Below are 11,566 nucleotides of genomic sequence, written 5' to 3'. Positions count from 1 at the left end.
AATAAAAACAAAACCCTTATAACAAGAATGCAGAGTCAAACAAATATTTCCACATTGTCCACATAGAAAAGAATAATTATTCTGAACCCTGAATCCCACACTCTTAGTCAAGAGGAACCCTTCTTTTTCTTCAAGGTTCAATTCAAATGCCAATTCCTCTAGGAAATCTTTCCTGATCTCCAACACCCCCTAACCACCAGTTGGTGTTCTCTCCCTTCCTCATATTATGTTGTTGTTTTTAATCTGGTACAGACATATAGATATAGCATCATAGATTTAGAGCTGGAAAGAACCTTACATGGACATCTATTCCAATCCTATCATTTTACAGACGAGGAAACTGAAAGCAAGTGAGGTTAGGTGATTTGACCAAATTCAAACAGATAATAAGGGGGTATATATACCATATTAGCATAGCTAAAAATTGAAATCAGGCCCTCTGACTCCCAAGTCCCAAATTCTTTCTTCTGCATCATCCTTTCCTTTTACAGCTCAGTCCAATGGAAGGTCTTTGAGGGCAGAGACTGGTTTTTGTTTCTATATCCTCAGCACCAGGAACAGTGCCTTACACATAGTGGGTAATAAATAAATGTTGAATTGAATTGTTGAGCTCCAGGAAACTTCAGGGCTTCTTCAATGACCTGCTAGCCACTCATAATAAACTGACTCAATACTTCTCATAGGAAAAACCAAGCAGATGAAGAATATGTATTGCCCAGAAAAATGGCATGAATCTGAATGTGCTGCCTATTGAACTAGTCCAACATAGTCCTGATAATGAATTTGCAATTCATTCCTTTTCATCCCTTAGAAGCTGAGTTTGGTGTGGGGTATGGGATATAGAAATACAGAATACTGTAATTTAAAGCATGCCCCCAAGATGGCAGTACAGTAATGTTTTGTGGTAGCATATCTCCTTAAATGGCTAGCACTCTTTACTGTACAAGGTGTTAAAAACAAAGAGATTTGTCATGAGATAATTAAGAAAACCACAATCATTAAAATGATCTATTTCCCTCTATTTTTCTCCTTTTATAAATATTGATGCTTTTTGTTGTTATATTATATTAGTTTCTGAATGCTTATCTTTTCTATTTCCCTACCCATGGAACCATTTATTTGGAAAAGAAAGAGAAGAAAAAAAAAGCAGTTTATACGATCATAAACATAGACTGCATTTGGCAGTACATACTACACTCATATTTCTTCACATCTTCAGTGAAGAAAGGTGCATTTTCTCAACTCTTCTCCAAGACTAACTTTGATCACTATCATTTGATAGCTTTCAATTTCATTTTATTGTTCTTTCCTTTTCCATTTCATTGTTGTAATCATTATGCATATTTTCCTACTTAGTTTACTCTGCATCAGTTCCTTGCCTCTCTGAATTCTGCATAGTCATGATTTCTTGTGGTAAAATAGTACTGCATTAAATTTATGTATCATGATTTTTTGTTTCTCGGTTGATAATTTCCTATTTTGTTTCTAGGACTTTGCTACCACAAAAAGCACCTTTTTGATATACTTTTTTTTGGAAGGGTTTCATAATTAATTTATTCTAATCCACACATGAACAACCATCCCTTCTCTGGTGTAAATGACCAGTCATCTTACAGACTTTATTCAAAGCCTCCTATAACTACTCCTTCATGCAATGGGCTGATTCTGGAGGTAGTGGGATCCCCATCTTGGAGACCTTTACTTGGTGAGGATATTGTAAATGGAAGTCTTATTTCAGATTTGGGTTGGACAAGATGTCCATTGAACTTCTTTTAAATTCCTTTCTTCTCTGATTCACTTATTTATTTTTATTTTTTAAATTTAATTGTATTATTTTCCAGTTACATATTACATATAAGGATAGTTTTCAACATTTGTTTTCACTGGATTTTTAGTTCCAATTTTTCTTTTCTCCCCTCTCCCTGCCCTCCCTCCTCTCCAAGACAAAAAGCAGTCTGATATAGGTTGTATATGTACAATCACATCAAACATATTTCTACATTAGTCATCTTGTGAAAGAAGAATCTGAGCACAAAGGAAAAACCTCAAACAAGAAGGAAAAAAAACAGTCCAAAAATAGAAACAGTATGGTTCAATCTTGATTAATAATTCACAGTTCTTTGTTCTGGATGTTGAGAACATTTTCTATCACAAGTTCTTTGAAACTGTTTTGGATTGTTGCACTACTGAGAAGAGACAAGTCTATCCCCATTGTTCATCACATAATGTTGCTGTTACAGTGTACAATGTTCTCCTGGTTCTGCTTATCTCGCTCAGCATCAGTTCATGTAAGTCCTTCCAGGTTTCTCTGAATTCCTCCTGCTCATCATTTCTTACTGCACAATAGTATTCCATTACATTCATATACCACAACTTTAGCCATTCCCCTATTGATGGGCATTCCCTCGATTTCCAATTCTTTGTCACCACAAAGAGAGCTGCTATAAATATTTTTGTACATGTGGGTCCTTTTCCCTTTTCTATGGTCTCTTTGGGATACAGACCTAGCAGTGGTACCACTGGGTCAAAGGGTATGCACAGCTTTATAGCCCTTTGGGCATAGTTCCAAATTGCTCTACAGAATGATTGGATCAGTTCACAGCTCCACCAACAATGTATTAGTGTTCCAATTTTTCCACTGCTTCTCCAACATTTATTATGTTCCTTTTTTGTCATATTAGCCAATCTGATAGGTGTGAGGTGGTATGTCAAAGTAGTTTTAATTTGTAATTCTCTAATTAGTAGTGATTGAGAACATTTTTTCTTATGGCTGTGGATAGCTTCAATTTTTTCATCTGAAAACTACCTGTTCATATCCTTTGACCCTTTCTCAGTTGGGGAATGACTTGAATTCTTATAAATTTGATTTAGTTCCTGATGTATTTTAGAAATGAGGCCTTTATCACAAATTCTGGCTGTAAAAATGGTTTCCCAGTTTTCTGCATCCCTTCTAATTTTGGCTGCATTGCTTCTGTTTGTACAAAAGCTTTTTAATTTAATGTAATCAAGGTCTTTCATCTTGCATTTCATAATATTCTCTATCTCTTATTCCGACATAAATTGTTTTCCTCTCCATAGAGCTGAGAGGTAAACTATTCCTTCCTCTCCTAATTTATCTATGGTATCACCCTTTATGTCTAAATTTTGAACCCATTTTGACCTTATTTTTGTATAAGGTGTAAGATGTTGGTCTATTCCTAGTTTCTGCTATACTATCTTCCAGTTTTCCCAGCAGTTTTTGTCAAATAATGAATTCCTATCCCAGAAGCAGGAGTATTTGGGTTTATCAAACAGTAGATTACTATAGTCATTTACAACTGTGTCTCCTGTGCCTAACCTATTCCATTGATACGGGAAAGCTCAGGCAAGTTCCTAGCTTCTCTCTGCCATCTTCTTGATATACTTTTAAAAATACTTTGATGTATATGGGATATCTTTTTTACCTCTTTGGGGCACAGGCCTAACAGTGGAATTTCTAGGTCAGAGGATATGGATATTTTAGTGATTTTTCAAAGTCACAAAATATAATTCTACATTTTTCTCCAGAATTAAATCATTTCACAGTTCCACCAACAATGTATAAGTGTGTCTGTCTTCACATATCTAGCCCTTCCAACATTGATTATTTCCATCTTTGGTCCTCTTTGCCAATTTATTGGGTATAAAGTAAAAGTCCAGCATTATTTATATTTGCATTGATCTTATCATTAGTAATTTAGAAAAATATTTATGTAGTAGTTAAAAGTTTATAATGCTTTTGAGATTTACTTCTTTATATCCTTTGACCACTTCTCTATTGTAGAGTTGCTCTTAGTCTCATATTTGTGTTAATTTCCTATGTATCTTGTATGGCTGATGCTTTATGGAAATATTCGTTGCAAACCTCCCCCCTCCCCATTTACAGTTTTCCTTCTAGCCTTTTTCTTCTAAGTAAAGTAAGTTTACAATCAGAATTAGTTGTCAACAAACAAATAGTCCTTTAAGATAGTAAAGTGCTAAAAATAACAACATGTTCATAGGATCTAATAGATGTTTCCCACATAATCTATCTGCTGATCTTTGGTAGGACAAGGACTGAAAAAAAAAAGGAAAATAATTTTCCACACACCATAATATGAGGCTTCTTAAACTTTTTCCATTTTTGACCCCTTTTCATCAGAGAAATTTTTATGGAACCCTGGGTACATAGGTATATAAAATGGGCATACATAGTCTTTTATTGTTTACAAATTTTTCATGACCCCACATTCAATTACACCCCACATGGGGTCACAGCCCACAGTTTAAGAAGCTCTCCCATAATATACTTGCTTGCTTCTTACCTGTGCTTCCTGCCATCTTGGAAATTGGGAGTGACCATGAACCTGACATCCAGAATAAAATCGATTGTTTAAAGGAATGAAGGAATGGCTGTGTCTCCCACTTAGTAGCCACTTAGTAGATTTTCATTGTATTGAATTTGTTGAATTGAATAGAACATACAGGTCCTGCCGAAGAAATGGTAATCAACACGCCCTCTTGGTGTACATCAAAATAGGAAGATTTTTCTCAAAGCTCTCATAAAATTAGTTTAGTATAGATCAAGAAAATTCAGGCACTGAGAGGATAACTAAATTTGTCCAAAGAAGAGTTAGTGGAAAGGCCAGGAATAAAACCCAGGTCTCTTGATTTCCAGGCATGGCCAGATTTCCATACATAAGAAACTCCACATTTCTTGAATGTGATAGATTCCTTCCTGATAAGTTTTACTGGTGAACTAATAATAAAGAATTCAATTATATTGAATGCAGTCAGGGGATGGGTTTGAATACCAGGTTTTGCTATTTACCTTCTTACCTGTGCGCTCTTGGAAAAGCCTCTTAATTCTCTGAACTTCCTTTTCCTCCCATGTAATATGGAGAGATTTGGACAATGTGACCTCTGAAGTTCTTTTGTGCTTTTTTTTTTTTTTTTTTTTGCAGGGCAATGGGGGTTAAGTGACTTGCCCAGGGTCACACAGGTAGTAAGTGTCAAGTGTCTGAGGCCAGATTTGAACTCAGGTACTCCTGAATCCAGGGCTGGTGCTTTATTCACTGTGCCACCTAGCTGCCCCTCATGCTTTTAATGTATGATCAGATGGCTGCTAGAGGTTTGGGGGCAGGGTACACTTGGAAGTACTAAAGAGCTCTCTTCATTCTCAGCTTCTTTTCCTGAGTCTTGAGACCAGGAGTTTCTGGTCTAGAAAGTTCAATGTCTTACTAAGTACTTAGTAAGGGCTTAATAAAAGCTATATCTATCTATCATATATACAATAATAAACTCAAAATGAATGTGATCTAAATAATAAAGATCATACCATAAAAATTAGAAGAGAAACAAAGCAGGTATCAACTTTCACATCCATGTCTAGGACTTAAATTCTTAACAAAACAAAGTATAGAAGCAATTCTAAAATATAGAATTGATTATTTTGATTACATGAAATTTAAAAACTTTTGTATGAACAAAACTAAAGCAATTGGCTAGGGAAAAAAATCTTTTTATCAAATCTCTAGTAAGCATCTGACAGTCAAGGTATATAGGCAACTAACAGAAATATGTAAGACCTAAAGCCATTACCCAGTAGATAAGTGATAAAAAGATATGGATAGGGTTGTTTTTTTCCAGGGCAATGAGGGTTAAGTGACTTGCCTAAGGTCACACAGCTAGTAAGTGTCAAGTGTCTGAGGCTGGATTTGAACTCAGGTCATCCTGAATCCAGGGTTGGTGCTTCATCCACTGTGCCACCTAGCTGCCCCCCCCTTTTTTTTTGGTGAGGCAATCGGGGTTAAGTGACTTGCCCAGGGTCACACAGCTAGTAAGTGTCAAGTGTCTGAGGTCAGATTTGAACTCAGGTCCTCCTGAATCCAGGGCTGGTGCTCAATGGATAGTTTTTTTAAGGAACATAAAAGTATAGACAACCATATGAAAGAATGATCCAAATCACCAAATAATAAGAGAGATGCAAATCTAAGCAACTCAGAGGAGTTTTGCCTCATTAGATGATTGTCAAGATAACAAAAGCAAACATTTATTAAGTAACTACTATTTGTCAGGCAATGTGTTGGGTACTTTACAACTATTATCTCTTTTTGATCCTTACAACAGCCTGTGGGGAGGCAAATGCTAATAGTATTATTGCCATTTTACAGATAAGGAAAGTGATGCAAACAGAGGTTAAGTTTACCTAGGTGACACAGTTAATAGATGTCTCAAACCAGATTTGAACCAGTCTGCCTGATTCCAGTCCCACTGCTCTATCTAGTTAGCTACAGAAAGCAATTGTCAATGTTGTCAATGTTGAAGGGGTTGCAGAAAGACAAGCATAGAAATGTATAAATGTTGGTAGATCTGTAAATTCATTCAACTCTTCTGGAAAGTAATGGAAGTGTGCAACAAAAGTGACTAAAATATCCATGTCCACTATTAGGCATATATCACAGAAGGTCAAAGATAGCAAGAAAGTTCCCATATATGTTCTAATATTCGTAGCAGCATTTTTGTGGCATTAGAGAATTACAAATCAAGTAGATACCCATCAACTGAGAAATGGCAACTGTATTGTTAGAAACTATGAGTGCAATTGTAATGGAAACCTATGGAAAGATTTGTATGAACTGAAGCAAAGTGAAGTAAGCAGAAGCACACTGAATACAATCATGTAAATGAAAAGAACAATAAAATAACCAAAGGTAAATGTTGCAGTATGGGGCACATAGTAAGCACTTCATAAATTCTTGTTGATTGATTGCTGACAGATGGATACCCTGAATGCTCCACTAGCATCCTCATAAATCAGAAGAAAGGAGGTAAGCCTATAGCATGTTGGGTGGAACCAACTAAGGACCAAGTGTGGCCAAGAGTCCCACAGGATGGACAAGCATGGCTAGATTACTACCTGTATCACTGGAAGGAGCATCCATGTGAGCCCATGGATTCATTTGAGTATTTGAGCATTTCGAGCACTTTGTAAATGGTATCCTTTTAGAGTGGCATGGTGGATAGAGAGTAAGCCTGCAAGCCAGGAAGACCTAGATTTAAGTCCTGATTCTAACACACTGGATGAATTTGAGCAAGTCACCACAACTCCTCCAACACTACGAGTTGCAGAGAAGGTGCCAATCTGCACTGATAGATGAAATTTCCTCACCTGGGAGTTCCTTTTGACAATAAAATCAGAGGTCCAGTCCCTTTTCCCTAGCTATATCCATTGCTGGATACAAAAAGCTCAATAATATATGATTAGCCTTTTTTTACATATGAAACAAACTGTGCATGACATATGCTTATATAATTCATGGTATAAACTAGGAATTGTGCCATATATACATACACATATGCATATGTGTTTATGTGTGTGTATATATATATACACACATATATTTTTTATATATTTATATTTAATATATATATATATTTAAATTCTCATTAAAAACTAAAATGCAGGTAGTCTCTGCTTTTAGAAATCATGTCCAAAGTTGGCTCAGGTTAAAGCAACTCAATTTACACAATTATATTCAAATGTTCATCAGGGACAGCAACCATCAGGTGAGCAGATGAAACAAAAGGTGTTTATTAAGCACCACAGAATATTGGAAACAGTAACAGCTGTCTTTCTGGGTATGGGAAGGGGGTGGGGGAGGGAAGGGGGAGGGGGAAGGAGGAAGCAATAACTGCATTCTTAGATCATAGACTTAGAACCAGAAGAGCTCCTAGAAAGAGAATTGAAGCCCCCTCATTTTCTAGGCAAAGAAGTAGCTGAGCCTCAATGACATACAGTGATTTGCTCAAGGTTACATAAGTAGAAAATTTTAATTTGAACTCTGGTCCTCTGACACCAAGGACAGCTAGGTGGCACAATAGATAGAGTGCCAGGCCTGGAGTCAGATAGACTTATCTACCTGAGTTCAAATCTGACCTCAGCAGAGTCAGACATGACTGAAACAACTGAACAACAACCTCTGCCAATCCATCAGAGCATTCTTCCTTTCATATTGCAATTGCATGATATTCTTTCAGTGCAGTAAAATATAACTTCATGTATTGGCCCCCAAATGGCATTAGAAACCATGCAAATAGTCACCAATCCAGGACACACAAAAATGGGGGGGGTGTTGAAAAATAATTATTTTTTAAAACCACCCCAAATCATCAGTTTAATTGCTTTTTTTTTTTTTACTGAACCCAAACTCCACTAGAAAGAATCCACTGGAAAACAAAACAAATGCAGTTGGCAGGTAATTGCTGTCTATTTTTTACTGTGGCTGCATTACCCAATCTATTATAAGTGAGTATTGGATATTTGCCACAATCTGTTGTATTTGACAAAAATAAGAAAACTCCCAAAGCAGAGAATAGTCATGCCAATCATCCTTTTGTCAGCCTTCCTGAATAATGACCCTTATCATGTTCCCTGGCCCTCCATCCTTTCCAGCCTTGGAAGAGTAATCAAATCAATACTAACATTGCCCCTGGAAAGAGTGTCAATCAAATTCCCTATGACTCCACTCACTAGCCTTGTGATTTCCCCAACCAAATCCCTGCTCCCTGTCCGACATTCTTCTAAATATGTTATCTTCCCTATTAAAATATAATTTGTTAGATGGAGAACGAGGATTATCTCACTTTTGTATTTGCATCTCTAATGTTTAGCATAGTGATCATCACCTAGTAGGCCCTTTATAAATGCTCATTCATTCACACATTCATTTTCTGGGTGTCTCTGTGTTGTAATGATTGGAATGATGCCACCTACTGGAGACTTACTATAGGAAAGCTCCACCATGAGGAGAATGCCTCAGAGGGCAAGGCCATGCGGCTTTTCCTTGGCATCAGGAAGTAACATTTGCGCATGGGTACTGTCCACCAAGGCTGCCAGCCAATCAACTTGAGGAGCCTCCCATTTTCTGGGAGGGGACAGGAAGGAGGAAGGAGGGCCTGCGCGGAGAGGTCTGTTTCTTTTTGGTTCCAGACTTTATGGTGGTGGTGGTGGCAGCAGAGGACTTCACAGGAAAAATTGAGGAAAGATAGAATGGCCATGCTGTTGGAATTCTGTTCTCAATCTTTCTCTTTCTATCTTTCAATAAACCCTTAAAAACCTAAATTTGTTTTATCAGTGATTTTAGTTAGTTTCCCCCAAAACTGGGGGAACAGATTAGAACCCACATTTAGAATCTTAAATTACAGTGTGTCTGTGTATTTGTAATTGCACTGAGTCTGGGCATGAGTATCAAAAAAAGAGGAGCTAAGTGAAAATGATTTGGGTCACATCTTAAGTTTAAGAGCTGGGTATCTGACTACAAATTAATCTTACTCATCTGTCCCTGGTGCAGAGTACCCCTGCTATGACACCATAGGGTCATTATTCTTTCTAGTATCTGGTGGTTTCCTTCCTTATTCTTCTGAACTATAGTATAACCAGCTTCTCCCTTAGAACTTCCCTCTATGTGGTTCCACCTTTAGCCACTATCTGCAACATGTTACATATTTTTATTGATACCTATAATTAGGCCCTAATAATTTTCCTCACCTTTTAGCTTTTGACTGAAGATCTCTTAGCTTTGGGGCCAACATTTGTCCTTAGCCAAATTTCCCTCTTGGTTACCTTGGGTAGATTTAAGGCTCAGGAGAAATTCAGAAGGCAGATTGACAAAGGCAGGAAATTTGGCAGGTGAAAGATGTTATAACTTCCTTATCTGCTTTAACTTTGTGTTTCTAACTCCAGCAACATAGCAATTGTTTCATAAACTAAACAGTTTGAGAAAAAAAGTTATAAACAGTTTTTCATAAATAATTTTTTGTGAGGAGAGGATATCTAGGCTGTGATTTCATTCACATGAGGAAGTCCTAATATGGAAAGTATCTCTGCCAACACAGATTGGTAACTCAATTGGAAGACATAGTCTTAGAGGTTTTCCTGGGGGTATTGAGAGGTTAATGAATTTGCCCATCACATAGCATGTGTCAAAGAAAAGACTTTAGCCTGGTCTTCCTGACACCGGGGTAGACCTCTCTCTCCTATGCTGCACTTCATCTCATAAACAGCAAATCCACAAGTAAATGATGAATCCAATTTACAATAAAGTCACCTCTACGATCAAACAAAGCAGTGGTTTTATATTGATAAATATCTCTTCCTCCCAAAATAAAGACCTCCCCAGTAGATAGGATGAAATTAAATTTCACCTTACACTACTCCCTCATCTAAACTTCCTGCTGGAGCAGTAAACTTTGTATTTGTTAAACTTTGTATTTGTTTCCTAACTGTGTAATTTAAGATTCTAAATGTGAATTCTAATCTGTTCCCTCAGTTTTGGGGGAAACTGACTAAAATCACTGATAAAAACGAGTTTAGGTTTTTAAGGGTTTATTGAAAAATAGAAAGAAAAAGATTGAGAACAGAATTCCAACAGCCTGGCCTTCCTATCTTTCCTCAAATTTCCTGTGAAGTCCTCTGCCGCCACCACCACCATCCAGTCAGGAACCCAAAAGAGTGAGCGCTCTCCGTTCAGGCCCTCTTTCCTCCTTCCTGTCTCCTCCCAGAAAATAGGAGGCTCCTCAAGTTGATTGGCTGGTAGCCTTGATAGACAGCACCCATGAGCAAACGTCACTTCCTGATGCCAAGGAAAAGCCACATGGCCTTGCCCTCTGAGGCATTTTCCTCATGGCGGAGCTTTCCCACAGCAAGTCTCCAGTAGGTGGCATCATTCCAATCATTACATCCCCCAGTATACCATATCTTTCCTGCTCCTTCATATTTGCTTTCATTGCTTCTCTTTGTGTGTGTGTGTTTTGTTTTTTGTTTTTTGGCGGGGCAATGAGGGTTAAGTGACTTATCCAGGGTCACACAGCTAGTAAGTGTCAAGTGTCTGAGGTCAGATTTGAACTCAAGTCCTCCTGAATCCAGGGCTGGTGCTTTATCCACTGTGCCACCTAACTGCCCCCCAAAATAAACTTTCATTGCTTCTCCTAGCCCATGTGGAATGTCTTCTCCAAACTTCTCCAAGTTGATGTTCAGTCATTTCTTAATTGTGTTCAACTCTTCATGACTCCATTTGGGGTTTTCTTGGCAGAGATACTGTACTGGTTTTCCATTTCCTTCTTCAACTCATTTTAAAGATGAGGAAACTCAGGCAAATAGGGGTAAGTGACTTGCCTGGTGTCACATAGCTGATAAGTATCTAAGATCAGATTTGAACTCGGGAAGACAAGTCTTCTTGACTCCAGGCCTGGAGCTCTGTGCACTGTGGCACCACATAGCTGCTGCTGCTGTCTGGGAGGTTACACTTTATCAGTTTCTATAGTTTCAACCATGGTTGTCTCTTCATGATTAAAGGCTCAGCCACAAGAGGTAAACCTGCTATGATCAAAATCCAGTTTTCTCTCTCTTTTTTTTAGTTTTCAACATTTCTTTTTATAAGATGCCTAACTTTCAATTTTTTCTCCCTTCCTCCCTTCACTCCTCCCTCCCCAAGGCAGCAATCCGATATAGGTTATATGTGTACAATCACATTAAACATATTTCTGCATTAGTCATGCTGTGCAAGAA

Source organism: Dromiciops gliroides, chromosome 1 (genome assembly GCF_019393635.1).
Source record: "Dromiciops gliroides isolate mDroGli1 chromosome 1, mDroGli1.pri, whole genome shotgun sequence".
NCBI lineage: Eukaryota > Metazoa > Chordata > Mammalia > Microbiotheria > Microbiotheriidae > Dromiciops > Dromiciops gliroides.
Note: the sequence above shows the minus strand (reverse complement) of the source record.